Source organism: Psammomys obesus, unplaced genomic scaffold (assembly GCF_907164565.1).
Source record: "Psammomys obesus unplaced genomic scaffold, mPsaObe1.curated_primary_1811, whole genome shotgun sequence".
Classification (NCBI taxonomy): Eukaryota; Metazoa; Chordata; class Mammalia; order Rodentia; family Muridae; genus Psammomys; species Psammomys obesus.
Window position 1 is genome coordinate 11,231,875 of NW_026594428.1, and position 17,917 is coordinate 11,249,791.

Below are 17,917 nucleotides of genomic sequence, written 5' to 3' on the forward strand. Positions count from 1 at the left end.
TACTTTCCTGCTTCTGATGTTATGTACAGATGCCACAAGGCTTTAGCAACATGTACAAGTTGTAACTACCTTCCAGCTTTCCTCAGTCAGAGTTCTTGGAAAGAGTCGGCTCCTTGTCTAGGCTTTTTTTTTTTTTTTGCCTGTCAACACTCAGCATGTCAGCATGCTCAAGGACTCCAGGCTGCTTTTACTTATAATCCACAGGCTCTAAAATTAGTAAAAAAAAAAGAAATTAGAATTTTTATATTAATAGCTTTCAATTTTGACTTTTATGTTGTATTCATCTGTGTTTTAGCCAAATCTTGGCAACATTTACCAATAAACTTGCTGTACTTAAGTGTTTATATGATGCTATTAATGTAAATTTGTATTCATGCATTTGATGTATATAATACCAAATAATTATTTCCCCAATAGCAGTCTACATAACAAAGAAATATTGGCACTTTTTATGAGATATAACTTGAAGCACTTTTCTGTAAAGTAATATATAAATAATAAGATGTTGCTTTTGGCAGGATGGCCATTTTCACTATGTTATTCCTAACAATCCATTAGCACAGGAGATCTTTCCATCTTCTGATATCTTCTTCAGTTTCTTTCTTCAGAGACTTAAAGTTGTTTTTTTTTTGTTTGTTTGTTTTGTTTTTTGTTCTTCAAATAGGTCTGTCACTTGCTTGGTTAGGATCACCCCAAGGTACTTTATGTTATTAGTGGCTATTTTGAAGGGTGTTGTTTCCCTGATTTCTTTCTCGGCCTCTATCAAAACAGAAACTGAGACTCATAAACAAACCTTCAGCAGAGTGCAGGGAATCATATGAAAGAAGAGGGAGTTAATATGACCTGGGGCGGACAGGAGCTACACAAGGAGCAAATATATCTGGGCACAGGGGTCTTTTATGAGACTGTTTCTCCAACATAGGACCATGTATGGAAATAACTTAGAACCTCTGTTCAGATGTAGTCCCTGGTAGCTCCGTATCAAGTGGGTAACCTAGTAAGGGGAACGGGGACTATTTCTGACATGAACTCAATGGCAGGCTCTTTGACCTCCCCACTGCTCCCCCCTCCCCAGCCCTGAGGGAGGAGCAGCCCTGCTGAGCCACAGAGGAGAACTTTGCGGTCAGTCCTGAAGATACCTGAGATTAACCAGGGTAAGATCAAAGGGAAGGAGGTCTTCCCCTATCAGTGGACTTGGAAAGGGGCAGGGAGGAGATGAGGGAGGGAGGGTGGGATTGGGAGAAAATGAGGGAGTGGGATACAGCTGGGATACAAAGTTAATAAACTTTAACTAATATTAAAAAAATAATAAAAAAGAGAAAAAAGATATTGCAAGCGCTCCTTAGCTTAAAGTAATCTATAAATTTGTTACTCATTTGTTTTAGGTTTTAATTTGAAATCTTTCAAAACTTGACAAAAATAAAATGAGTTACAGGGGAAATTATTACTGAAAATGTTTATGTCAATGACTTTAAGCTCTGAGTGATGTGTTTAAGCTACATCAATTTTGTTCTAATGCTCATCTACCATGAAAACATCACAGTAATACCTCCCAATAATGTTACATATCTGGTATGTGTTGTAGGAATTTGTTCATATATGCCAGATATCCCCTAACAGATGAGGACATGGGTGTCTGCATGTCAGGCATCATTTTTTTTTCATACTGAGAAAATAAAGGAAGATAAAAGCAAATTTCCTCCAGTATGATCATTCAGATTTTAGGGGAGTGTAATTTAAGGCTGTTTCATTGAAATCTACATGGAGTTGTTTTTAAATTGTTCATGTATTTATTTCCAACTGAAACAAATACAGTTTCTACTGTCTTCATAACTTATTTCAGAGTTAACATTCTGGGTGTCTGAGCACTGTTTCTGTTCATGTTCCTCTTTGAGTCAAAGCAATAAAAGAGACTTAGCTAGTAAATGACCTAAATCCAGATTTTTTAATTAAACTTTTATTTTTTTACATTAATTACATTTTATTCACTTTCTATCCCAGCTTTAGCTCCCTCCCTCATCCCCTCCCTATCCAACCCTCCTTCCCTCATCTTCTCCCATGCCCCTCCCCTAGTCCACTGATAAGGGAAGTCTTCCTCCCCTTCCATCTGATCCTAGGCTAAAAGGTTTCATGAAGACTGGCTGCAATATCCTATTTCTAATAGTCATTAAAATGGTCTGAGAAATATTTGCTTCAGTTTTATCATTGAACAAATATTCAAAAAGGACAGAATATTTTCAGCTATTCTCTAGTCTCACTTTTTTTAACCACTTCATTCTGGTTTCAAAACATAATGTTGTCAAAAAGCTATTGTCAAGCATAATAAATATTCAAGATATGAATCCATTAAGCACTGAGATGTTGATACCTATGACATAATTGAATAATAAGCATCATAAGTAAATAAAAGAAGTGTCTGAGAAGCTGTGCTCTCTTTCTGAATGTTTTGGGTTAGTCCTCTGTAGAGTTCTCGTTTGCAAATTGTCCACACAATCAATTGGCTAAAGGGATAAAATTTACTCAGCAGAGTTAGTGCTCACCTTGCAAGCAACATAATCTGCTTTTATTTCCAGAACTTTTAAGGATAAGAGAAGCTACAGTGAGGGGTGTTTTAATTCATATGATTCCAGAGCTGGAAGGTGGAGACAGTTCAGTGACTCATTGATCATTTAGCTTAGACATGACTAGTTCCAGTAAGGTCACGGCAAATATCCATAGACAGATAATTACAGTGACCTTGATTTGTTCTCCTCTTTAAGCTTTGTTTTCTGTTTTGTTTTGTTTCTTCTTTCCTTCATTTATGTTTCTATTGCTGTGCATGTAACAGTAATTGTGTGTGTTTGTTTATGCACACATGTATGTTTTTACACATGTGAAAGATAGAAACTTTTACCCATAAAAGGAAAGCAATTGAGAGCAAAGAAACATCTAATACCCCTACTCTAGCTCCCAGACATGCGCGCGCACACACACACACACACACACACACACACACACACACACACACAGAGGCACACATGCACAAGATTTAGTAAAGGATAGAAAATCAAAAGGATCGCAGAAATTGATATGTCTCTCAAAGAAAAAATAAAATCACAATAGTTCCAAAAACAAAACATCCAAGAAATCAAGAACACCATGAAAAGACAAAAATCTAAGAATAATATGAGTAGATGAAAAAGAAGACATCAGGCTCAAAGGTCCGGAAAATATTTTCAAGAACATCATAGCAAAACTTAAAGAAAGAGATGCCCATAAACATACAAGAGGCCTACAGAACACCAAATAGACTAGACCAGAAAAGAAATTCTTCACGTCACATCATAGTCAAAACACTGAACCTTCAGCACAAAAAAAAAAAAAAAAAAAAAAAAAAAAAAAAAAAAAAAAAAAAAAAACAAAAAAAAAAAAAAAAAAAAAAAAAAAAAAAAAAAAAAAAAAAAAAAATTAAAAACAGCAAGGGAAAAAGGCCAAGTAACATATGAAGGTAGACCTATCAGAATCATACCAGATTTCTCAACAGAAACTATGAACGCTAGAAGGGCCTCGGCAGAAGTCATGAAGACCTTAAGGGACCACCGATGCCAACCCAGAGTGCTATACCCAGGGAAACTTTCAATCAACATAGACGGATCTAAAGCTGTACTACAGAGCAATAGTAATAAAAACCACATCGTATTGGCATAGAAACAGAATGATGGATCAATGGAACCGAATAGAAGACCCAGAAATAAACCCACACACCTATGAATACTTGATTTTTGACAAAGAAGCCAAAACCATTCAATGGAAAAAAGACAGCATCTTCAACAAATGGTGCTGGTCCAACTCGATGTCTATATGTGGAAAAATGCAAATAAATACATATTTATCACCTTGCACAAAACTAAAGTCCAAGTGGATCAAAGACCTCAACATAAAACCAGACACACTAAATCAGTTAGAAGAAAAAGTAGGGAAGAGCCTAGAACTCATTTGCACGGGTGACAACTTCCTAAACCGAAAACCAACAGCACAGGCTCTAAGATCAACAATCAATAAATGGGAACTCATGAAACCGAAAAGCTACTGTTAGGCAAGGGACAATGTTGTCAGAACAAAAGGACAGCCTACAGACTGGGAAAGGATCTTCATCAACCCTATATCTGACAAAGGGCTGATATCTAGAATATATAAAGAACTAAAGAAATTAAAAAGCAAGAAATCAAGCAATCTGATTAAAAAATGGGGTACAGATTTAAATAGAGAATTCTCAATAGAGGAATATCAAATGGCAGAGAAACACTTAAAGAAATGCTCAATGTCCTTAGCCATCATAGAGATGCAAATCAAAACAACCCTGAGATTTTACCTGACACCCATCAGAATGGCTAAGATAAAACAACTCAAGTGACAACACATGCTGCAGAGGTTGTGGAGAACCCTCCTCCATTGCTGGTGGGAATGAAAACTTGTACAAGAACTTTGGAAATCAATCTGGAGCTTTTTCAGACAATTAAGAATAGTGCTTCCTCAAGACCCAGCTATACAACTCCTAGGCATATATCCAAAAGATGCTCAAGTGCACAACTAGGACATTTGCTCAACCATGTTTGTAGCAGCTTTATTCATAATAGCCAGAACCTGGAAACAACCCAGATGTCCCTCAGTTGAGGAATGGATACAGAAATTGTGGTACTTTTACACAATGTAATACTACTCAGCAATTAAAAACGAGGAAATCATGAAATTTGCAGGCAAATGGTGGGACCTAGAAATGATCATCCTGAGTGAGGTATCCCAAAAGCAGAAAGAAACACATGGTACATATTCAGTTGTAAAGACCTATAAGATAGGATAAACATACTAAAATCTATTCAACTAAAGAAGATAAACAAAAAAAGAGGACCCAGGGTAAGTTGATCAATCCTCACTTACAAAGACAAATGGGATGGACATTGGATGTAGGAGAAAGCAAGGAACAGTTCAGGAGCCTGCTACAGAGGGCCTCTGAAAGACTCTATTTAGCAGTGTATCAAAGCAGAAAGTAAGACCCATAACCATACCTTCGGCAGAGTGTATGAAATAATATGAGAGAAGGGGGAGTTCATATGATGTGGAAAGGATAGGAGCTCCACAATGACCAAATATCTGGGCACAGAGGTCTTTTATGAAACTGTTTCTCCAAGAAAGGACCATGTATAAATATAACCTAGAACCTCTGCTCAGATGTAGTCCCTGGTATCTCAGTATCCAAGTGGGTACCCTAGTAAGTGGAACAAGGACTATTTCTGACATGAACTCAATAGCTGGCTCTTTGACCTCCCCACCCTCGCTCCAAGGGAGGAGCAGTCCTGCTAGGCCACAGAGGAGAAATTTGCAGCCATCCCTGAAAATACCTGATAAACCGGGGTCATATTATAGGGGAGGAAGTCCTCCCCTATCAGTGGACTTGGAAAGGAGCAGTGAGGAGATGAGGAAAGGAGGGTGGGTTTGGGAGAGAATGAGAGAGTGTGATAAAGCAGGGATACAAAGTTAACAAACTGTAACTAATATTAAAAAATTTTAAAAGCGAAAGAGAAAAAAGAAAAAAAGTTCTACCACACAAACACACACACACGCACACACACACAAAATCAAAAGGAAACTTATTGCTGAGATAGGGAGGTAAACTTAATTTTCAAGCATGAGGATTTTTCTTAACTCAATCCTCAGAACTCAGGAACTCAAACTGAGAAGGACCTTAGAAGTAGGAGCTTATACAGAGCTCATGGAGGGATGCTGCTTATGGGCTTGCTCATCATGGCTTACTCAGCCCACTTTCCTGTAGAATGGAGGCAACCAGTCCATGTATAGCACCACACACAGTGGGCTGGACCCTCACCCATGAATCACTAATGAGAAAAATGCCCTACAGCCTGACCTTATGGAGCCATTGCCTCAATTGAGTTTCCCTCCTTTCAGAAGACTCTAGTTTGTGTCAAGTCTATATAAAACTAGCCAGGACAGGAAACATAATCATGACTCACCAATGCTCCCACAGAACAGACCACTGAGATCTCAACACTCAGTGACTTTTCTGGTTTAAGGCCATAACTTAGAAGCCATGACTTTTCTGGAAATAAAGCCAAAACTTAAGAGAGTTCTTCATTAATCTAGTAGGTAAACAAAGTTCTTTTGATCTAAAAAAAATGTAATTGTATGTTGTAACCACTATTCTGTCAGTGCTGGAAAATAAAGAAAATGTTCAGTAATCATTATCATAATTCATATTTTAACTTTTTTTGTTAAAGATTGGTTTCATGTGTATGTTTGTGTGTGTATATGAGGGTCTTCCTTAGCTCAATCCCCAGAATTCAGGAACTCAAACTGAGAAGGACCCCAGTGTGTCCTAGAGAGTCCTAGAGTGACCCTGTATGTACACATGTAAGCAGGCACTCATGGGAATCAGAACAGGCAATCTGATCTCCTAGAAATGGAATAACATGCCATTATGAGCTGTTCCACATGGGCTCTGGAATTATGCTCAGGTCTTCTCCAAGAATAATATAGTTTCTTACCCACTGCATGTATATCCAGCCCACATTTTAAATTTTATTTCCTTTCTTGATCAAACAGAGTGTTCTATTACTTAGAATATAAAGGACATCAAGAGAATAGAGAGTTATCCAGAGTTATTTGGCTGGTTTTAATGTTTTAGTGACAAATAAAAGGGTTTTACCTTCCATGAAGCTGTTTGGTTAGGCGAACTAAATACAAATTGGTTTGTTTGTTCACAGGATCTCTTTTTTTCAGTCTTCCTTTTGTTTTATCATATTTGGAAGTAAAAAGATATTAATAAATACAAAAGGGCTAACTTCATTAACTGATCATCATAAACCTCTAAAGACTTTTGAGACAAAAGGAGTGTTCTTAGTGAGTGAGTATACAAGAAAGAAGAAATAATTTAATCTCAATTATTCTGTATAAATATTTGTTGAAATCAAACTTCATATGCAAATTAGCCTTAATTGTTTTAAAATTTGATGCTCTAGTACAGAATATGTAAGATAGAAATGAAGTTTTTCAACTGCCTACTGATTTGGAAAGTAACTTCACTAACCGTATATCTGACAGAGGGCTAATATCCAGTGTATATAAAGAACTCAATAATTTAAACAGCAACAAATCAAGTAATCCAATTAAATAATGGGGTACAGAGCTAAACAGAGAATTCTCAATAGAGGAATATCAAATGGCAGAGAAACACTTAAAGAAATGCTCAACATCCTTAGTCATAAGAGAAATGCAAATCAAAACAACCATCAGAATGTCTAAGATGAAAAACCGAAGTGACAACATATACTGAAGAGGTTGTGGAAAAAGGGGAACCCTCCTCCACTACTGTGGGAATGTAAACTTGTACAACCACTCTGGAAATCAATCTGGTGCTTTCTCAGACAACTAGGAATAGTGTTTCCCCAAGATCCAGCCATATCACTCCTAGGCATATATCCAAAAGACACTTAAGTATACAACAAGGACATTTGCTCAACCATGTTCATAGCAGCTTTATTTGTAATAGCCAGAAGTTGGAAACAACCCAGATGCCCCTCAGTTGAGGAAATGATGAAGAAATTGTAGTAATCTATATAATGGAATATTATTCAGCGATAAAAAACAAGGAAATCATGAACCTTGGGGGTAAAATGGTGGGAACTGGAAAAGATCATCCTGAGTGAGGTATACCAGAAGCCGAAAGACACACAGGGTATATACTCACTCATAAGTAGATATTAGACATATAATATAAGATAAACACACTAAAATCTGTACACCTAAGGAAGCTAATCAGGAAGGACGACTCTGGTTAAGATGCTCAATCCCCATTCAGAAAGACAAAGAGGAAAGATATCAGAGGAAGGAGAAAACAGGGAACAGGACAGGAGCCTACCACAGAGGGCCTCTGAAAGACCCTACTCTGAAGGGTATCAAGGCAGATACTCATAGCCAAACTTTGGGCAGAGTGCAAGGGATTTTATGAAAGAAATGGGAGTTAGTAAGACCTGGAGAGGACAGAACTGCATAAGGAGAGCAACATATCCAGAAATGGCTGGGCACAAGGTTCTTTTCTGAAACTGATACTCCACCCAAAGACCACTCATGGAGATGGCCTAGAACATCAGCACAGAGGTAGTCCTTGACAATTCATTGTCCATGTGGTTCATAGTAATGGGGACAGGGACTGGCCTGCTCTTTGATCACCTCCCGCTGAGAGAGGAGAAGCCTTACCAGGCCACAAAGGAAGACAGTGCAGGTACTCCTGATGAGACCTGATAGACTAGGATCAGAAGGAAAGTGAGGAGAACATCCCTTATCAGTGGACTAGGAGAGGGGAAGAGGGAGGGTAGTGGGGTTGGGAGTGGGGAGGGGGCAGAGCTACAAGGGGGATACAAAGTGAATAAACTGTAATTAATAATAATTTTTAAATTAAAACATCATTATATTTGTGATAGAGGTTGGGACTGTACTGGTAAGACTGCAAGCTTAAGACTGGATATAATTGCTCTGGTTGACAATTAGAAAGAAATAATGTTATTAGAATTGCCTAATTAACTTCCAAGTTAAGGAAGAGGATGAAGGTAGTGTGCTGAGAATGTCTGTAGGGTCCTAAGTATTTTTAAATTTACTAAAAAACATCTTTTGCTTACCTAAAAGTAATTTTCACAGTTCTCTCTTTTCAGTTACTCTTTAAAGCATAAATATTTTTATATTTCATTTGTAAACAAAATAGATTTTTTTCAAGTGATTTTTTAAAAAGACTTAAAGGAAAAATATTTTCTCTGCACATCTTGGTGCTATTTTAAAACTGAAACCATCTCTGAATATTCTCTCTACTGTTAGCAGTGGCTTTCAAAATCTCATTTTTAATGTAATTCCTTACATATTCTTTATTTGTTGCAAAAGGTGTTGTTTTATTATTGAAATACCATTATTCTCAAATCATTAAAACATGGAAGACTAGAAATGTAATCATATGATAAAAACTCTATCATCAACTTAAAATCACTCATATTTCTTCCTGGAACAAATGATATTATTTCTGTAATTACATTTATTTATGTGTTTATTTGCTTTCTTGAATGTGTAAGCTTGTGTGCAATCTATAGCTATAGCGTGTGTGTGAGTGTCAGCGTATAACTTACAGGTGTTGGATCTTCCTTTCCAAAGTGTGGATCTCATGGTCAAACTTAACTGATCCAGCTGATAGCAAGTACCTTTACCCACTGACCCAACTTGTTCACCCAGTGTCATCCTCTCTATGCCTTAAACCCTGCTTCTAAGAAAAAAAAAATCAAATAATTTTAGGCACATATTCATTACTAGTCAATGCTATTGTCTATTTGATACTTCTTAAGCCTTGCGTTTCATTCAGAACTTCCCCCTGTTTATTCTAAGCTTTAGTTATTTTCTAATTAAATCTTTCAAGAAATAACGTCCTTCTCAACAGACACAAAGGCATTGCAAAAATATAGGCTCAAAAGATATGGGCTCAAAACATAAAATATCTGTATTAGTCAGGGTTCTCTAGAGTAACAGAACTTACACAATGAATCTCTTTCTATATAGAATGAGACTAAAGAGAATGACCCCCAGGCTACAGTGCAGTTAATCCAACAATGGCTGTCTGTAAATGAAAGGTCAGAGAACCCAGTAGTTTTTCAGTCCATGAGGCTCTACCTCTCAGCTTATCTTCACTGTATGCTGAAATTCCCAAGAACAGAGCTGTAATGCTAGTGACGGAATGAACTTGCTCATGAGGTGAGGGTAAGCAGGCAAAGAGGAAGTGTTCATCTAGGACTCCAGCAGAATGTGAGGCTCAGACTGAAAGTATGTCTTCCCTCCTTAAAACCCAGATTAAAGGCACATGTCTGGAGATATGGATTAGAAGTGGATCTTCCTGCTTCAAATTAAACAAACAGACAAAAATCTATCCAGTTTAAGATTTTAGTTAATTCTAAATGTACACAAATAGACAACCAGAAATAGCTTTCATAATATTCAAATCTAATGTTGCAAAAACAACCTAAATTGTTTTTAGAAAGGGGCTAGAAGACTTGGTGAAGGAATAGCGCTTCTTCAAGATCCAGCTATACCACTCCTAGACATATATCCAAAAGATGCTCAAGTATACAACAAGGACATCTGCTCAACCATGTTTGTAGCAGCTTTATTTGTAATAGCCAGAAGCTGGAAACAGCCCAGATGCCCCTCAGTTGAGGAATGGATACAGAAACTGTGGTACGTCCACCACAACGGAATATTACATAGCGATAAAAAAAAAAAAAAAAAAAAAAAAAGGAAATCATGAAATTTGCAGGTAAATGGTGGGAACTGGAAAAGATCATCCTGAGTGAGGTATCCCAGAAGCAGAAAGACACACAGGGTATATACTCACTCATAAGTGGATATTAGACATATAATATAGGATAAACATAATAAAATATGTACACCTAAGGAAGCTTATCAGGAAGGAGTACTCTGGCCAAGATGCTCAAACCCCATTCAGAAAGGCAAAGAGCATGGACATCAGAGGAGGGAGAAAACAGAAAACAGGACAGGAGTCTACCACAGAGGGCTCTGAAAGACTCTACCCTGCAGGGTATCGAGGCAGATGTTGAGACTCATAGCCAAACTTTGGGCAGAGTGCAGGGAATCTATGAAAGAAATGGGAGATAGTAAGACCTGGAGAGGACAGGAGCTCCACAAGGAGAGCAACAGAACCTAAAAGTCTGGGCACATGGGGTCTTTTCTGAAACTGATATTCCAACCAAGGACCAGTCATGGAGATGGCCTGGAACCCCTGCATGGAGGTAGCCTATGGTACTTCAGTATCCAATTGGCTCCATAATAATGGGGACAGGGACTGTCTCTGACATGGACTGATTGGCCTGCTCTTTGATCACCTCCCCCTGAGGGGGGAGCAGCCTTACCAGGCCACAGAGGAAGACAATCCAGCCACTCCTGATGAGACCTGATAGACTAGGATCAGAGGGAAGGTGAGGAGGACCTCCCTTTTCAGTGGACTGGGAGAGGGACACAGGTGGGGAAAAGGGAGGGTAGGATCAGGGAGGGAGGTACAGGGGGGATACAGAGTGAATAAACTCTAATTAATTAAAAAATAAAATAAAATAGAAAAGAGTAACCTGTGTGAGACAGCTAAGGACCTACAATTCTTGCTGGACAGGATCTGGTGCCCTCTTCTGGCCTTCGAGAATAAAGCACCTGTACTCATTTGTACATGTCTAACTTAATTATGAAAAAATAAAGCAAGGTGGTAAAGAGGTACTTCATATGATCTGCAAGTACAGGAAACGGATTATGTAAATTGATTGAATAGATTCAAAATACCTTTTATATGCATGTATTTAAGGAAATGTCTTTTATTTGAGTTTCATTAAAAATTCACAACATTCAAATATTTTTCTATGAGATTTATACTGTGACTTTAATTTTCTAAGTGCACAGAAACTGCAATTTTGTTGTTGCTGTTCATTTATTGGTGAACTACTGTTACAATGATTTACAATTTCACCATTTAAGATATCTTTCTGCTATTGGCTTTGGGAGTGAGGGTGGAAGAAAGCGTTTTTCCCAACATTATCTACTTCTAGCATACTAATACTATATCATTATAGCATTGGGAGTCATAATTAACATCCCTGAAAGTCACTTTTTAAATAATGGTGTTTAAATTCAAGACTGCATGCTATTAATTTATGTGTAGTTTAATGAAATGAGCGTCTCCATTAAAAGACTCATGGAAATAAACTACACACACACACACACACACACACACACACATATATATATATGGAATAAAAGTAATGATTCTATTGGGAAAATCTTTCTAATATGATTGTTAGACCAAAGCTATTTGTTTGGCATGAGGGAATAAAGATTATACAAGTCCCCAAATATGTGTTGTAAGAGCCCCACCTCTCCATTCACAATATCAGTACTCACTATCTTAGTGGAGTTCTTTAGAAAATCTGAACTGGTAGAATGAATGTATATTACAGGGAGAATATATGAGACTAAATTTTATTATAGAGTCGCTGCTCATCCAAAAAACATGATACCTCAGCAACCCAATCAGGGACTGAGTGCCTATCAAATTGATTTCTAGAGAAAAACTGACCTTCAGTCTGCACTGGAACATGAAAAAAGTCTGGGTTCCACTCTCATGGAAGGATGGCAGCAACAGAGAAAGTGCACTCAGCACTGAAGAGTGAAGGCAGGCAGGCAAGAAGTCCTGCTTTCCCGTTATATCTGAAACTTCCCGTTATATCCAGAAGTTCTTTCCTGCTCTGTGGGAGGATCTGCCTCTCTCCAAGTTAATCTTCCAGAAAATACCTTCAAAGACCTGCCTTGAGGCACCTCTCTTAATTGATTTGAAGTTCCATCAAGTTGATAACCAAGACTAATTACCTCACTATCCTACCTTCTCTTTAAATATGAGAGATAACCAAGAGGAGTGCCTAGAGTTTGTATTATTTTGGGAGTCTTTGTGGTTTCTCTGACCAACAGTTCATGCAGAGGTATCCTACACCTACCACTGAGATTTTTTTTTTCAGACATCACTTGTTTAGGTTAACTGTCACACCTGGGTCTTCACCTCTTCCAGCTCACACTCACTGATTCACCCCCCCCCCCCCAGTATTTCCCTCTCTACTTACATTTTACCAATGTTTGACTATACCTGTTCTCTTAACTCTTAAGTCATCTTTTCCAACATCCTCTTCGCCCATGACAAATAGATGATAAGAACTAATTGCTGAAGATGCCACACACCTTGGGAGAGGACTTGTTGAAATCAAGGTGAAACTGTGATGGAAACTTCTGGATGTCTAGTTTTTATATTCTGTGAAAGTTCTATGTAGCCACCAGCCAGGGTGAAAGTGTCAACAGAATTGTCTTACTATGAAACCTGCAAGAACAATATTCATCTCTTAGACAATATGTGTTCACTTGTAAAATACTGTCATGACTGTTATGGATAAAACCAACTAGTCTCTAATTAAATCTATGGCCTGTTTCACAGGAGGAAATTCATGCCTGGGACTATGAAGCTTGTCTAAAACCCATAGTTAAGGAAGTCAAATGCCCTAGAGGTAACTTAACATTGTTTAGCTAAACTGACAAAGAGTCCAACTGTCTTCTAAATACCTGTTTTTATACCCAGAAAAAAAATATTGATGCTTGTCTTATTCAAAGAAGCCACCCCCCCTTTTTTTTGTAATAATCAATACAGAAAGCCATGGCTGCTCTTAAGAATAAGTTACTGTTAAATACTCAACCACCACCTCTTTTAAAGCACAGAAAAAGAAGTGGAAAGAATATAAGAGCCAGAGAAAGAGAAAATAACTGAAATTTCAGGTTCTAGACACTACAGTGCTTAGAATAATGAACTCAAAACAGCAGCAATCATCTATGCAACACTGGCCTATTGAGTTATTCATGATGGGAAAGTGTCTGATAGGTGCCTGTCTCTTGATGAATAAGTATTGGTTACAGAAATAATCTCGGACATAAAAAAGGTCACTGTCTTTACTTGTGTTCCCATAGGTGACACTACCAGGCTTCAACAGAGTTCCAAACCCAAGGATACACAGATGACCCTGATTAAAATTAGTGTGTTAAAAAAAAGTATACAGGGAGAGTATTTATAAGGAAAATGGGGAATGTGTAGAGGTGGGAGGTGTGTGATAGAGACTGGAGTAGAAACTAATCGATGCATTAACGCATGTATAAACTTGCAAAGAACAAGATTAATTAATACAAAATTAAAGATAAAAGGAGCAAACTACATGAATGCCTTTGGAAAATATTAATAAGCAGAGAATTGGAAAAAGCTATAAAAGAAGAAAACCTTTAAGCAAACTGGTTCATTGACTTTCTATTCAGGAAAAATATTGATCCCCACTATGATAAAAAAAAATAGAAACCAAATATTTCAAAATATAAAACCCACTAATTGTTACTTTTTTCAGGTCAGAGAAACTTCTCTATGTTAAATTGATTTCAATGACCACTATTCTAATGATGGATATCACAAACCAGCCAAGTGTGAGACATGATTTGGAGAATTTGGCTTTCAATATCAGTTTATTTGTAATAGAAAAAAAAATGTTTGCTTCTATTCAATATAAAGAAACATAGGGGAAACTTTTTATGTATCCCATAAAAGAAAGTATTCAATTTAAGGAAATCCAGCTGTAAATAAAATTATATATGTGAAAATTATTTGTGGTCTGAAAAAGAAAATGCAGTGTTTATCCAAGGTAGGTTATGAGGTCACCTGCAGACACAGAGCTCCTTTCTAATAACAATGTACAACTACTTCTCAAACCACATAAAGTCTATTCAATGACAAAACACATTAAAATATTCTCAGTCTTGGAAGCAATATAAACTGTATAATAGTGCACCTACTAGAAGTGACATGACTGAGAATAGATTCATTTGTCAAATTGATACTATTAGAATGTAAATGTCACATGTATTTTATATGTTCATTTGTAAATACTATGCCATGCACCATTATGTTTCTAGATTCAAGTACATATGAAATGATGTTTACAGGCAAACCAATTAATATAGCTGCAGTGTCCCTTGTTGTTGGGATGGGGTGGCTGAGAGAACAGCTGGAATGTGCTTCTGCACAGTGTCTCCTATATGCAATTCACATCTTTAGTTAGATTTTCATAACCACATGGTTGTTACCATTGTAATCATCAGGGAACAAAACACGTATAAAAACTGTTCTGATGAGATGGCATGAAAACACAAACATCCAAGAACATCTGAAGTTCCAATCAAATTAACTTGTTTTCAAGTATTATACATAATTTTTACATATTAATATAGATATTATATATTATCACAAATAGTAATATGTAAATATTATATGAAATAATATGCCTTGTTCCCAACAATCATTTATTTTAACATAAAGTATTTGGAATCAATCCAACTCATCCTTTAGGAAAAATATATAGTGAGTAAAAAATCATAGCCTTCAAATTAATAGTAAAACAATTTAAAATTGAGTGAAAGAGGAGCATTTCAAACCAACTCTTGCATATGATAGAATAAAATTTCTTTTCAAATTATATATAAAGGAAAAAAGATCAAATAGTCACTAGAAATTTTAGAAATTTATTGTGAAATATTCACAAAAGAAACAAATTGAGCATTCTGGATTAATGCCTCTGATAAACCATACTTTCTATCTTCCCCCAAACAATATACACAGTTTTATTTTTTGAATCATAACCCAGAAGAGGAATCTCACTGAAGATGCATAAATCTGTGTTTATTAGTTTGCCTGAAACAAGGGAAATAAAAGGTTGAAAACATCAAAGCAGCTCTTTTTATTAATGTATTTGTAGCATTTTGTCACACTGTATCACATTAAAGTTTGAACTTTTAAAGAGAAATTTTAAACAAGAGTTATATTTCCAGAGAATTAAGCTATAAGAAATAAGAAAATAGTGGATATGATCTTGGAAGTTAATTATTTTATACTAATCAACAAATAGATTTTAAAATTAAAAATCAAGTATATAACATACCATCTTGTCGGTATAATATTCTTCTGGAATGTACTCTTGTTCATTCAAATGCTGATTTCCCTACCCCACTATCTGGTTTCAATCTGGACATTGCATTTTGATGCTTATTCTAAGCATCCTCTGTCTAAAATTTTTGTAAACATGCCACCATTTGTTCTCTGTGTTGTCAATAAATCAACCAGCCAGTGCTGTGCAATGAAGAGAATTGGGTGGGATATGTTGGTCAGGACTGGAGGAGAAGGAAGCAAGTGGGAGGAGAAGGAGAGAGGAGAGCAGCAGGGCAGGAATGAAACTATGAGGAGGGATGAACCGGACTTAAGATATGAGGAAAAGCAAGCATAATGGGTGAAATCTGAATGGTAGAAAACTATGTGGGCTTGGAGATTTAGGATGGAGTGACTATTGCCCAGAATTGTGCTCTAGGTTAATTAAATAAATCCTAGTCTATGTGTAGTGATTTGGGTATACAGCTGGTTTAGGAATAACTGCTGTTTAATTCCTGATAAATCAATAATAAATATTAATAACCCACAACACTATTTCAACATTAATGAACAGGGAATAGCTCATATCTTCATACCAACCAAAAAGTACTCTTAACTATAACCTCATTTGGAGCATATAATAAGAACATAGAGTAGCCCATAGGACTCTATAGATTTAAATGTCTATCCAAGAAATTGTGCTGAGTATGTATCTCAGTGGTAATGTAATTACCATACCAGGTAAAAGCCCTGGGCTGAATTCTCACTATCACATGAGGAGAAAATATTACTCTTTCCTTAAAGCTATTTGCCCATATGGGTATGCTTATAAGTATTATCATTCTATTATCATAAAGCTATTCAGACCTGTGACAAGTACCATAGGTGTACAAATTCCATTCAAATTCTCATTTCTTGTTAATTATAATACAGTGGTTACAAATGTTAACTCAAAGAATATGTTTCAAACAGTAAATGTGTCAAATCCATTTAGTTAATAAAGGTCACATTTCCCAATGTGTAGAAACATTGCACATTTTACCTGCCTGTTGTAACCTTTGTTTTCATGAAGATAGATGATAGTTTAAAGTGTAGGAGATATGTAGCATATATTTGACACTTGTGGTTAAAGAGTATCATCATATATTCTTCAGTAGAATTAATGAAATGACTTCTCTGAAAGCCTTGGATTCTAGGACAGAAGAAAAAAGATAATCTCAGATGTGGGTGATCTTTGTGACAGGAGAACATCTACTGAAAACTGGGTTCATGAAAGCACCTTTGAAAATATTTGAAATGTGAAAACTTTTGATCATGAATGGAGCCTCAAAGCCCAAGAATCTAAATAGACTACAGAAGTTACAGTGAAAGCATTGCTAGAATATTTTTACTAAATGTAATTTCTGAGAATATGTCTAAGTAGAGACTATATATAAACTTAAAGACTCAAAGACACAATTTGAAATAGTAATGTTCAGCTTCTTTCTGTCTCATCATACACACTGAAAAGTAGGCAGCTTGTGTGAATTCAGTTACAAAACCTGAAAGACTTTGAGTTTTAGTGGAAAGTTTTATGTTGATGTTAAATGAGTGATATAAGTGCTGTTAGAATGCCATTAGTAGGCTTTGCACTTAAAAATCTATGGATTGGAAGAATGCTATGACTTTAGTATAGTCCCTCCAAGCTCATGTATTGAAAACTTAGTTCTTTAAAATGGCGGTGTTGTGAGTTGGAGCCTCATGTGAAGATTTTGTGATACAGGAGCAGAATCTTCATGTATGGAAGACACCGTGGCAGCGTGAATCTTTCTGCCCTGAGAATGGATTAGCTGGATCACTAGAGGGTTGGTATAGAGTAAGATGCCTTTCATGTCACCCCCTTTCATGTGTATGCTCAGATGTCTCACTTTCTGTCATGAGCTGAAGCAGCATGTGAACTCCTCCAGAAACTGACATAAGCACCAGCACTGTGCACTTGGACTTCCAATCTCCAGAGGTGTGAGCCAGAGTGAAGCTATGTTTGTACAAGTCAGTCACCCCATCCACCTTACTAGAGCAGGAAAACAAGCGACGGCAGTGGTGTACATTATTTTAAGTGTGTCTGTGAAAGTATTCCTTGAAGGATTAGAATGTGACAATGAACTTAGTGAAGGAGATGACCCAAAATGATGTGTCCAATTTGTAAGCATCTGAATATGAGCAATAAATAAAGCAAGTGCAGGGTTTCATCTTGAGTCAGGATGTCCTTTCTCTGCAGATGTCCTTTTCTGATATCAAATCTGTCTAGTTTCTCAACATAGCAAACATTAGTTCCAGCATCAATTCGTCTGGTCATCA